Source organism: Podarcis melisellensis (assembly GCF_964234715.1).
Source record: "Podarcis melisellensis genome assembly, chromosome: 8".
NCBI classification, from domain to species: Eukaryota; Metazoa; Chordata; class Lepidosauria; order Squamata; family Lacertidae; genus Podarcis; species Podarcis melisellensis.
The window spans coordinates 88,649,920-88,663,184 of record NC_138540.1 but is presented as its reverse complement, the minus strand read 5'-3'; the positions used below and the strand labels follow the sequence as shown (position 1 = coordinate 88,663,184).

Here is a 13,265-nt window from a genome sequence, read left to right as displayed (position 1 = left end):
GTTGCTCAGTCCCTGCTCCTGCCAACCTAGCAGTTCGAAAGCGCGTCGAAGTGCAAGTAGATAAATAGGTACCACTCCGGCGGGAAGGTAAATGGCATTTCCGTGCGCTGCTCTGGTTTGCCAGAAGCGGCTTAGTCCTGCTGGCCACATGACCCGGAAGCTGTATGCCGGCTCCCTCGACCAATAAAGTGAGATGAGTGCGCAACCCCAGAGTCGGCCACGACTGGACCTAATGGTCAGGGGTCCCTTTACCTTTACTGTACAATTTTGCCATTTCGGGTGGAAATCACCCGCGCAAAGACACAGGCTCCAAACGAGGGATGCAGCTTCCCAAGGGGCAGAGAACTCCCATCCATATCAAGTAATGAAGAAACTTGATGTCGGATCGTCAGCTTCGTAAACAGCTGCACATTTTTTTCCAGGTTGGCTCCCTGCCAACCTCCGCCATCCTATGTCAGCATTTCACCTTTTGTTAACCGGGTCTCGATGTATCCGATCCACCTCTCCAGCACCGTCAGCTTCTCGTTGAGCATGGCCAGGTGTGAGCGGCAGGACATGTCGAAGGAATTGAGGAAGTCCGCGATCTTCTTGATGGAAATGGTGGTCACCTCAATGTACTCGCGGTTGGCCTAGTCCTGGTGGATCTTGTGCTGAACCGGGTCCGCCTGGACCGACATGACCGACTGCTGGGAGCAGACCACCCCCCCCACTCCTCGGACTTATTGGATCAGCTCCAGCCTCTTCCTTTTCGAGAGATTATCTCTGAGTCTACTCGCTCCTATTTGTGCTTCCTGTGAGCTTTGGCTGTGTTCTAGTCTGTTGTCAGCTACTGCCTTATCAGCTGGCCCATCAAGGTCAGGAAGAGTCGAAGTCTGCAGCTGCCCGCTCTCCCCTGCCTGGCTCACATCTAAGCCTCTCTGTTCCTGGCTGCTTTCTGCAGTTGGCTGCAAACCTTTGCTGGGAGCTGGCTCATTCCTGACACAAGGCAACAGAGGTTTGAGGATCAGAGTTTTCCTTCACCTAGACGTGCTCCCTTCCCAGGTGGATGAGCCCCACCTGCCTCTCACTTCCCTCTGAAGCACATGCAGAAACCGCCTTCTTTCTTTCTTTTTTTTTTTTCACTTTCAAAACACAGTACTTTTATTCTCCTGGAAAGGCAGCTGTATATTACGAGTGATTACTTCAGAAAGCAGTTTTGTGGTCTTAAAAGTTTTGCTGTTGTTGTTGTTGTTTAGTCGTTTAGTCGTGTCCGCCTCTTCGTGACCCCCTGGACCAGAGCACGCCAGGCCCTCCTGTCTTCCACTGCCTCCCGCAGTTTGGTCAAACTCATGCTGGCAGCTTCGAGAACACTGTCCCACCATTTCGTCCTCTGCCGTCCCCTTCTCCTTCTGCCCTCCATCTTTCCCAACATCAGGGTATTTTCCAGGGAGTCTTCTCTTCTCCTGAGGTGGCCAAAGTCTTGGAGACTCAGCTTCAGGATCCATCCTTCCAGTGAGCACTCAGGGCTGATTTCCTTCAGAATGGAGAGGTTTTATCTTCTTGCAGTCCATGGGACTCTCCAGAGTCTCCTTCAGCACCAGAATTCAAAAGCATCCATTCTTCGACGATCAGCCTTCTTTATGGTCCAGCTCTCACTTCCGTACATCACTACTGGGAAAACCAGAGCTTGAACTATACGGACCTTTGTTGGCAAGGTGATGTCTCTGCTTTTTAAGATGTAACTTAAAAGTTACAGTCCTTTAAGTGTTAAAGCTTTCTCCACAACCACACGTTCCTTTGATGTTTGGGTTATTGGAAACCAATTCACTGGACAGTTTGTCTTCTATATAGTCCATTTCAGTTCCTAGAAATGTGAGTCGCGCTTTCGTTTCAATATTCTAACACCATCCTGTACTACGTCCTCATCAGAGTCTTCCTTTGATTTTGTGTATTCTAGTGTATAAGAAAGCCCATTTACAGTCTCTTGTATGGACACCAACTTTAATGCCTCCATGGTCATGTTTGTCTTTAAGCAGCTGTTTTATCTTCTGCACAGATGGGGTCAGTTTAAGGGTGGCTCTAGTGGCCTGAATCTTCCTCTCGCTCACAGACCGAACGGTGGATCTGACCATGGAAGAGGCCATCTCTCCTGCTCCACCCTTTCAGCCCATCCTCCGAAGTTGTCCATGGACACGGCGGATGGAGTGACACCCAGAAACTGCCTTCTTGACCACTGGACCCCCACTTGGTCTCTTCTTTTTTTAAAAAATAATAATAATATTTATTACTTTTAAAAGTTACAAAAAAGGAAAAGAAAGACAAAGAAAGACAAAAAAAGAGAGAGAGAAAAGGAAAAACAATACAATACAATATATAAACAATACAAAATACCTGAACCCATTAAACTAAACACATAAATGAAGCAAAACAAAAACAATTTAAAAACATCCCTCCTTTTGCATACTCTATCTTTCATTCCCTTGTTTCCTCGACCTCCTCACACCTCCCTTTTTGTATCCTAGTACTTGTTTCAGCAAATCCTTTCCATCTTTCTCTATTTTCTATCATATTATAAATAACATATTTTTTAACCTTATTTCCCATTAAAACTAAATTACTTATATATACTTAACTTCTTATAGCATTTCTGCTAAATCCATAAAATATCATTCCACCATTTTTCTAACAGTCATTACTTTTACAATATTTCTAAATATACACTTTAAATTTTCCAGTCTTCTTCCACCATATCCTATCCCCGGTTTCGGATTCTGCCAGTCCTTTCCGTCAGTTCCATATAGTCCATCAACCTGGAGATCTTATGTCCGAGACTCTTAAATCTTTTCCAAGTCCCTTCTGCGGATCTTCTTCATATTCTTTAATGCTCAGGAGCAAATCTTGGGAAAACTCCAACCTAACAGTACTTTTATTCCTTCTGGACAGTTCAGCCAAATTTCCATGGTTAAAACTAAAGTCCATAAAGTGTTTCAGGACGTATTTCAGGATTCCTCCAAATCTAAAGGCCCCCAGAACTTCAAACTCCTCCAAACCCAAGCCCATGTCCCAAAAGTCGGTCAATCCCTGGATAGAGGGATCTTTCCAACTTTCCTTCTTCAGTCCAAGCCGGGATCCAATCCTCAAAATCTGACTTTTGCTAGATTCAATCATGGAAGACCTCAATTTATAATCCTCAATTTGCTTCTGAAAAACTAAGGATCCCGCTTGTACTACTTTAGGTTTCACAACAACAGCTTTCTCCTTTTCCTCCACCATTTGTCCTGCCAGGGTATATTCCTGTGCTGAGTCCTGAATTGTTTCTGTATTGGTACTCGCTTTTTGACTCAAATTAGTCACTTGGTCTCTTCCACTCAATCTGCCAGATCCTGTCTTCACACGCAGGAGAGGTCCCACCAAGCGTTTGAGACCTATCGGCGCCCCTCACCTGGTTTAGCTGGTCAGTTGGCGTGCGATGGCCTGGGATTCGGACTCAGATGCTGAACCTGAGGATCCCAGCCTGCACAGAATTCCCCGCCTCCAGAACCAGCTGAGCCGGGGCTGGGGCCTGAGCCTGAAGGGTCCTCACCTGTGCTGGATCCTCAGGTGCAGGCACCAGCTGAGTCTGCTCTGGCTCCTGAGGTGAGTGAGGACCCATTGCCTGCAGGTGCTCCACTCTCAGCCCCATCAGAGGAAGCTGAGGTTGCCTCTGGGTCCGGTAACCCTCCAGCCTCTCCTGAGCTGCAGAGGCTCAGGGCAGAGAGGCGGAGGGAACTAAGTTCCTGCAGGAGGAGGGCTCGCCTCCAGGAGAGGCGAGTCACCTGAGGATCGGGGCTGCCCTATGCATTGGGGCAGATAAAAGCTGGCCAGTCCCAGTCCAAGTTTTGGGAGCAACTTCATTGGTTGACAGTTCCTGCCTGAACCCTGTCCTGCTATCTTGCTGGAGCTCCTGACCTCACCCGACTCCCTGCCCTGCATTCAGCTTCAACTTTTTCGGACAGCCTCCATACTACACCTTTGACCTCAGACTGGACTCAGACTTCGCCTCTCAGTTAGCCCCCGGGACAAGCCCACGAAGCCGTTCCTGGGGTGTGGGGTATGTTTGTGCATGCTTTCACAAGGAGCAAAGGGTCTGCTATGGACCCCCACTAACCCCCCTGGATTTATTCTGAATTGGTGTCCAATGACAAAAACTTCAGAAGCCGCTGCACCTGTCATACAAGATTAATAATAATAATAATAATAATAATAATTTATTATTTAAACCCCGCCCATCTGGCTGGGCTTCCCCAGCCACTCTGGGCGGCTTTCAACAAAATATTAAAATACCGTAATACATCAAACATCAAAAGCTTCCCTAAAGAGGGCTGCCTTCAGATGTCTTCTAAAAGTCTGGTAGTTGTTCTTTTTGACATCTGATGGGAGGGCATTCCACAGGGCGGGTGCCACTACCGAGAAGGCCCTCTGCCTGGTTCCCTGTAACTTGGCTTCTCACAGCGAGGGAACTGCCAGAAGGCCCTCAGTGCTGGACCTCAGTGTCCAGCAGAACGATGGGGGTGGAGACGCTCCTTCAGGTATACTGGGCCTTTGAGGCCGTTTAGGGCTTTCAAGGTCAGCACCAACACTTTGAATTGTGCTTGGAAACGTACTGGGAGCCAATGTAGGTCTTTCAAGTTCAGTGTTATATGGTCTTTGCAGCCACTCCCAGTCCCCAGTCTGGCTGCCGCATTCTGGATTAGTTGTAGTTTCCAAATCACCTTCAAAGGGAGCCCCACGCAGAGTGCATTGCAGTAGTCCAAGCGGGAGATAACCAGTGCATGCACCACTCTGGCCAGGCAGTCCGCAGGCGGATAGGGTCTCATCCTGCGTACCAGATGGAGCTGGCAGACAGCTGCCCTGGAAACAGAAATGACCTGTGCCTCCATGGACAGCTGTGAGTCCAAAATGACTCCCAGGCTGCGCACCTGGTCCTTCAGGGGCACAGTTGCCCCATTCAGGACCAGGGAGTCCTCCACACCTGCCACATTCCACAGAAACACCCCATTGCATGTCAGCTCCCAAAGAGGACTCTGAGTCAAAGACGGAGATTCAATTTAACTGGTGTCCAATTAGAGATAGCGGACTATTTGGCAAGTGTTCTGAGGGTGTCCAGCCGGTGGATCTGGCTTCCTTTCCAGGGGAAAATTCAGAGACGAAGGTGGTTTTGTTATTATTGGTCTCTGTTATGTATTGAGTTGAATAGGATCCAAAAAGCAGCAGTCTGATTGGTCCTAGAACAATGCAGCAGTATGATTGGTCTGCAGGAGCCACCCATTCCAGCTCCAGGTGGAATTGAACCCGCAACCTGATTGGCCTACAGGAGAATCCCAGAATTAGCCAGTCATGTGTGACCCATTGTGTAAATAATGTATATAAAGCAGATTTTTTTGGGGAACTTTAATGCCTCACTACTATGAGCTGAATAAAGAGCATGAAATCCACACTCCGAGTGTATTTCAGTCTCTCTCTGTGTGAACTGTTGCTGCCGAAAGCTCTCTAGTCCAGACCTGGATAACGTCCAGCCTAGATTTCTCATTTTGGAGGCCTGGTCTGACACCACAGACACCAGTGAATTGCAGTGATTTAAAAAAAAGACCCTCCGTGGTTCAGTGTGGAAAGACCCTTTAATTACATTCTGCTTCCAGCCCAGCAACTTGTCACGGCCTCATTAACACCCTAGTGGGTGGTGGAGACACAACCAGCTTTGCTCCCTATGAATCCGGCTTTGACAAAAACCACAGCGCTCAAGGCAGCTCGCCTAACACAACCACCCTGCTTAAAAAAGTATCCTCCTGGGCTTGTTTATCAGCTTGGGGTGTTACTCGGAGGCTGAAGGGAGGTCGGAAACAACACCCCCCACCGAAAACAGGGAGCAAGCGATCAGTGGCCAAATGCCCCAAAGAACCTAGGGATCCAGATAGACTGCCCCTGGAGCTGGAGGCTCCGTAAGAACCTAAGCAAAGCCCAACTGCTGGATCAGGCCAAGGGCCCATCTAGTCCAGCGTCCTGTACTCACAGTGGATACCCCCACGTTGGATATGTGGGGAACTGGGTGTCAGTCTGGGGTGTGTCTAAAGAGCCACCCATACCTAGCTGCTGACAGGTGGATATTTGTGGATGTAATAAATGAAATTTAAGGTCTTATATATATAATAAATGTACCAACCAAGCACGTACATAGATCAGCACAGGAAGACCAACCTGAAACCATTTTGACTCCCAAGCTGACCAAATGTTTTCTCTGCAAAGTCAAAGGAAAATGGAAAAGCCTCCCCATTGTCTTTTCCTTCACAAATCCTGTCTTAAGGGTATGTCTGTCTGTGTTTGAATAGGGTGAGCCTGTGACCTGGCTCAGGAACTAAGTGTTTATCATTACAAAAGACTGGCCAGGCTCCCCAGGGTATCCAATCAAGTGACCATTAACAGGTAACCTGCCAGACAGGAAATAAATAACGCACTCAGATTTCTGTTGTAGACTGCCTTTTCTGTGATGTAGGTATGATGTATGGAGGGGTGGTGGTCTTAGATTATACACCTTCTGTGATGTACCGTATTTTTCGTCCCATAGGACGCACCTACTTTTTTGGGGGGGAAATAAAGGAAATTTCCCCCCTTTATTTCCCCCCCAAAACCAGGTCAGGGAACAGTGGGATGGCGGCGCTGCGCCTCCCCGCTGTCCCCCGAGCTTGTGGGGCTGGCTGATGTCTGCCCAGCGTGAGGGGCGCTCTGCTTCAGGGCGCTCCGCGCGTCGGGCGGCAGGCTGCTATCCACAGCGTGGGGAGCCTTGCAGGAACTCCCGCAGGGCTCCCCACGCTGCAGATGTCTGCCTGGCATGAGGTGCGCTCTGCTTCCGCACTGACGCCTCTCGCTCTCCAGGCTTCAGCGAAAGCCTGCATTCGCCCCATAGGACGCACACACATTTCCCTTTCATTTTTGGAGGGGGAAAAGTGCGTCCTATAGGGCGAAAAATACGGTATGTATGATGTATGGAGGGGTGGTCTGGAGCTCCAGGGCAGGGCATTTAAACTATCTATATAAGGCCTTGCGCACCATTTTTCGAGATCCTCCTCCTTTCCTGAGTGTGAGGGGAGCACCCTGTTGCAACAGTTCAATAAAGATCAGGCTTACTAGCCGCTTTGCTTCTCAATATTCTCTGGTTGGCCTCTGTTCTTTTCTCCGACCGATGGAGAACCTACAAAGGACTCTATAAGGGCTCTTGTGTCCCCCATAAGGGAATAAGGGCAGATTTTCGTTTATTACAATACCCACATGTTGGATATGTGGGGAACTGGGTGTCAGTCTAGGGTGTCTGAAGAGCCACCCATGCCTAGGGAAGGAGAGCTGCTGACAGGTGGATATTTGTGGAAAGGCAGCGTTGCTTAGTGGTTAGAATGTCAGATGAGGATTTGACACCCCCACCCCACTTGGCCCTGCAGTCCCCTTGTTGACCATGGGGCCAAGTCACTACCCCTCAACCTGACCTACCTCACAGGGGTGTTGTGGAAATTAGATGAGGAAGGGGAGAATCATGTACCCCAACTTGAGCGCAGCAAATAACAATTGGTGGAGGGAGCAGGAATCAGAGGCTGCCTCGTTTGGTTTTAATTTCAAATTCCAGGTTCTCTAGGAGTGCAAATTACAGATGCCGAGCGTCTTAAGGACGGATCCCCGCTTTCCTTCAGATGCCAAAAATTCAAAGCAGCTCACCACAAAAGAGTCAGAAACGATAGAGCACAATCAAGGTGTCAATCACTATCAAAGACAAAACGCGACAGGAACCATTGGGAGGCGGCAGAAAAATAAAAAAAAGTCAGGGAGGAATGACAGGAAACATTTTGTGGTGAAGCATCAGCGGGAGATACAGACCCGAAAAGGCCTCTCCCCCTGTCTGGATGAGACAGTGTCCGTACTTAGAGGGAGCAAGGAGATTTGCAGAACAAAAACTACACATTTAGAGAGGGAACCTTTGACATTTGTCAAAATGCACAGGAAGGAAGGAAGGAAGGAAGGAAGGAAGGAAGGAAGGAAGGAAGGAAGGAAGGGAGGGAGGGAGGGAGGGAGGGAGGAAGGGAGAAAGATGGTCGCTCACCTGCATTCAAGAACCTGGAGAAGTTCACACCCATGCACTAAGCTTTGTTGTTTAGTCGTTTAGTTGTGTCTGACTCTTCGTGACCCCATGGACCAGAGCACGCCAGACACTCCTGTCTTCCACTGCCTCCTGCAGTTTGGTCAAACTCATGCTGGTCTCTTCGAGAACACTGTCCCACCATCTCGTCCTCTGTCGTCCCCTTCTCCTTGCACCCTCCATCTTTCCCAACATCAGGGTCTTTTCCAGGGAGTCTTCTCTTCTCATGAGGTGGCCAAGTCTTGGAGCCTCAGCTTCAGGATCTGTCCTCCCAGTGAGCACTCAGGGCTCATTTCCTTCAGAATGGATAGGTTTGATCTTCTTGCAGTCCATGGGACTCTCAAGAGTCTCCTCCAGCACCAGAATTCAAAAGCATCCATTCTTCGGCGATCACCCTTCCAGCGTCATAACATTTATATGCCTGTTGTTTTTGTCCATGGAGTTTTCCTGGCAGGGATACTGGAGTGGCTTTCCAGTTCCTCCTCCAGGTGGATCAAGTTTAGTCAAAACTCTCCTTCAATCTGAACATAGAGATGGAAAGATTCGTCATTACAGAGGCACAGTTGTTAAAATTATCGGACTTAACTGAGATGGAGAAATTGACGTGTTTCATCACAGAAAAACATTATCAACATTTGCTAATGATTGGAAACTCCTTATAGACATAATCTGGGATTGAAGACTGAAGATAATATTGGTTTATAGAAATAGGAATTAAGGTTGTCATATTTTGAAGAGCAAAGGAAAGGATGCTATGACGGCCATTCAAAGCAAATAAATGCAATTTGTTTCGAATTTCCCCCTGAAAAAGAGGACATGGCCTGGAAAAAGAGGACACATGGCAACCCTAATTGGTATTATCTCTGAATGCATGTGTTGGACAATTTTCTACATATAGCTGACAGACTAAGAATTAGAAGTTCCCTTTTTTTGTTCCCTCTTTCTTTTCTTTCTCCTTTTGGTTTGTGTTTTTATTCAGGTTAGTTTTTATATTATCCTTGATGAAATGATATTTGATACAGTGGTACCTCGGGTTAAGAACTTAATTCATTCTGGAGGTCCATTCTTAACCTGAAACTGTTCTTAACTTGAAGCACCAGGTTAGCTAATGGGGCACGATATCTGTTCTCATCCTGAAGCAAAGTTCTTAACCTGAGGTACTATTTCTGGGTTAGTGGAGGCGTCTGTAACCCGAGGTACCACTGTATTGACCTTTGTGTTCTTTCCCCCAAAACTTTAACAAAATCTATTTAAAATAAAATAAAAAATCTGAACACAGGGAGCTGAGTCAGGGACGTAGGCCATCCAAGCTCAATAATGTCCACACGGACTGGCAACATCGAAGGAAGGGAAGGAAGGAAGGAAGGAAGGAAGGAAGGAAGGAAGGAAGGAAGGAAGGAAGGAAGGAAGGAGAATCTGAAAAACCAGGGCTGATTTCTACCTCCTTCCTTCCTTCCTTCCTTCCTTCCTTCCTTCCTTCCTTCCTTCCTTCCTTCCTTCCTTCCTTCCTTCCTCTCTCTCTCTCTCTCTCTCTCTCTCTCTCTCTCTCTCTCTCTCTCTCTCTCTCTCTCTCTCTCTCTCTCTCGCAACTGCTCAGTCAGTCTCTACCCTGTTTGCCAATTGCCGTCCAGAGCTTACCTTTTCTCCCCCCCAACAACACGAAAATAAGATATGTCAAGAGAGATGACCTGGATTGCTAATTACAGCCTGGAGGCTAGGATGCGATGCTAATTGGCATCGCTCTCCTTCAGGCAAACAAAGCCCTCCCTGATCAGCGCCTGCTTCGCAGGGAAGCATCTCTCCTTTCCAAATCAGAGCTGCCATGGCGCTCTCTCTCTCTCTCTCTCTCTCTCTCTCTCTCTCTCTCTCTCTCTCTCTCTCTGCCTGCCTACCTAACTACAAACACTTTATATGGGCTGCGGCCCAGTTTGCGTGGCGAAGGTGGTGATGGTGGTCCAGGGCTCCCCTGTTTGCTTCTGGAGTGCGTTCTGGTTGCTAGGCAACATTGCCTCCTCCTGCTCCATGGATACCACTGGGCTGGGCCAGCAAGGATGTCAGAAAAGGACCGAGCCACCTTAAAGGGATGCTTTGGCTGCGATTCCGGCATCGCAGGGGGGTTGGACTAGATGGCCCTCAGGGATCCCTTTTCAACATTACAGCTCCCCGTTTCTACGACGGGGTCGCCCCTCAATAGCTGGATTCCTTTCTGCTGCTCTGCAACGACCTGGGATGCACAACAGTGCAAGCTGGGACAGGAAAGTAAAAGCAGGGGTGGGGACCCAGGTGTCCGGAATTGTTTTTGAGTTTGGGGTGGCTGTTTCTCAGGGATTGTTTAGCTGGGGTTCCTGCATTGCAGTGGGTTGGGCTAAATAATAATAATAATAATAATAATAATAATAATAATAATACAATTTTAATTATATCCCACCCTCCCCAGCCAAAGCCGGGCTCAGAGTGGCTAACAACAATAAAAGTAACACAACATTCTAAAATCAATTGATTTTAAAATCAATTCAAAATCAAATTACCGGTAATGGCAACCACTGGGCTAGAGTTCTGTGAGGATTACCAAAGGAGGGGGTCAGGCTGTGCCTTGGCCAAAGGCCTGGTGGAACAGCTCCGTCTTGCAGGCCCTGCGGAAAGATGTCAAGTCCCTCAGGACCCTAGTCTCTTGGGACAGAGCATTCCACCAAGTCGGGGCCACAGCCGAAAAAGCCCTGGCTCTGGTTGAGGCCAGCCTAACCTCCCTGTGGCCCAGGACCTCCAAGATGTTTTTGTTTGAAGACCGTAAGGTCCTCCATGGGACATACTAGGAGAGGTGGTCCCGTAGGTATGAGGGTCCTAGGCCGTGAAGGGCTTTAAAGGTCAAAACCAACACCTTGAACCTGATCCTGTACTCCACCGGGAGCCAGTGCAGTTGGTAAAGCACTGGGTGGATGTGATTTCGCGGTAAGAAACCCGTAAGGAGTCTCGCCACGGCATTCTGCACCCGCTGGAGTTTCTGGGTCAGTCTCAAGGGCAGCCCCACATAGAGCGAGTTACAATAATCCAGTCTGGAGGTGACCGTCACGTGGATCACAGTGGCTAGGTCAGGGCGAGAGAGGCAAGGAGCCAACTGCTTAGCTTGGCGGAGATGAAAAAACGCCGCCTTTGTTATAGCTGCAATCTGCGCCTCCTTGGAAAGGGAGGTGTCGAAGATTACACCCAAACTCTTAACGGACGGTGCTGGCACTAATTGCTCCCCCACAAGAGATGGGAGTTGCCCCCCCATCCCATATCGTCCCGCCCCAGCCAGAGGACCTCTGTCTTTGAAGGATTTAACTTAAATCGGCTCCCATGTAAACATCCAGCAACAGCTTCCAAACATCTGATCAGTGTGTCTGGGGCCGAGTCAGGATGGCCATCCATCAAGAGATAGAGTTGGGTGATGGACCATGTCGAAGGCTGCTGACAGGTTTAAAAGAATCAGCAGCCCCAACCCGCCTCGATCCAGCTGCCTACGGAGATCATCTGTTAGGGCCTACCAAGTGGCGATAGCGACGGCAAAGAAGACTTTCTTCACCGCCTCTATTGCATTTGCAGAAAATAGTAGCAGGAGACTCTTTCAGGTGGTCCGCAATTTAACGGAACCACCTTTACCACCGGGGCCTTGTAAAGACCCCAAGATCTCCTGCAACGATTTTGCAAAGTTTTTTGCAGATAAAATCACTCATATTCGGAAGGAGCTAGACACCACCGTGGGAGCAGGGCTGGGGCGGGAGAGTGCTAGAGCCCTGTCTGGTCAAGTTGCATGGAATCAGTTTCAATCCGTTACCCCCGAGGATGTGGACAGGCTGCTTGGACGCGTGAAACCAACCACCTGTCTCCTTGATCCTTGCCCATCCTGGCTAATAAAAGCAAGCCGGGAAGGGCTGGGCGATGGGCTCTGCGGGGTGGTGAATGCTTCCCTCTGTGAGGGAACATTCCCAGATCCACTGAAAGAGGCGGTCGTTAAACCGCTTCTTAAAAAACCATCTTTAGACCCGGCCAGTATGGCCAACTATCGCCCAGTCTCAAATCTTCCATTCTTGGGCAAGGTGATTGAGCGTGTGGTTGCTGAACAACTCCAGGCACGCCTGGAGGATGCGGACCATTTGGATCCCTTCCAGTCGGGGTTCAGGCCTCATCATGGGACCGAAACTGCCTTGGTCGCACTGGTTGATGATCTCCGGCGAGCTAGGGACAAAGGTGAGAGTTGTTTCCTAGTTCTGCTGGATCTCTCAGCGGCCTTTGATACAATCGACCATAACATCCTTCTGGACCGTCTAGAGGGGCTGGGAGCTGGGGGCACTGTTATACAGTGGTTTCGCTCCTTCCTCCTGGGCCGTGTTCAGAAAGTGGTGGTGGGGGATGAGTGTTCAGACCCTTGGGCCCTCACTTGTGGGGTACCTCAGGGTTCTGTCCTCTCCCCCATGCTTTTTAACATCTATATGAAGCCGCTGGGAGAGATCATCAGGGGGTTTGGACTGGGTGTCCATCAATATGCAGATGATACCCAGCTCTACCTCTCTTTCAAATAAGAACCAGTGAAGGCGGTGAAGGTCCTGTGTGAGTGCCTGGAGGCGGTTGGAGGATGGATGGTGGCTAATGGATTGAGGCTGAATCCTGACAAGACAGAAGTACTGTTTTTGGGGGACAGGGGGCGGGCTGGTGTGGAGGACTCCCTGGTCCTGAATAGGGTAACTGTGCCCCTGAAGGACCAGGTGCGTAGCCTGGGAGTCATTTTGGACTCACAGCTGTCCATGGAGGCACAGGTCAATTCTGTATCCAGGGCAGCTGTCTACCAACTCCACCTGGTACGCAGGCTGAGACCCTACCTGCCCGCAGACTGTCTCGCCAGAGTAGTGCAGGCTCTAGTTATCTCCCGCTTGGACTACTGCAATGCGCTCTACGTGGGGCTACCTTTGAAGGTGACTCGGAAACTACAGCTAATCCAGAATGCGGCAGCTAGACTGGTGACTGGGGGCGGCCGCCGAGACCACATAACACCGGTCTTGAAAGACCTACATTGGCTCCCAGTACGTTTCCGAGCACAATTCAAAGTGTTGGTGTTGACCTTTAAAGCCCTAAACGGCCTCGGCCCAGTATA

The 13,265-nt window shown here is 49.2% G+C and overlaps 2 pseudogenes across 2 annotated transcripts; both read right to left on the bottom strand.

Moving 5' to 3' along the window:
• Positions 1–298: 298 nt before the first annotated feature.
• Positions 299–692, bottom strand: LOC309375703 (putative protein BRICK1-B pseudogene; annotated as a pseudogene). The gene has a single exon. The product of its transcript is annotated as a putative protein BRICK1-B pseudogene (transcript).
• Positions 693–1,739: 1,047 nt separating this feature from the next.
• LOC309375825 (iron-sulfur cluster assembly 1 homolog, mitochondrial pseudogene) lies at positions 1,740–2,132 on the bottom strand (annotated as a pseudogene). Its single transcript has one exon. The product of its transcript is annotated as an iron-sulfur cluster assembly 1 homolog, mitochondrial pseudogene (transcript).
• Positions 2,133–13,265: the final 11,133 nt, after the last annotated feature.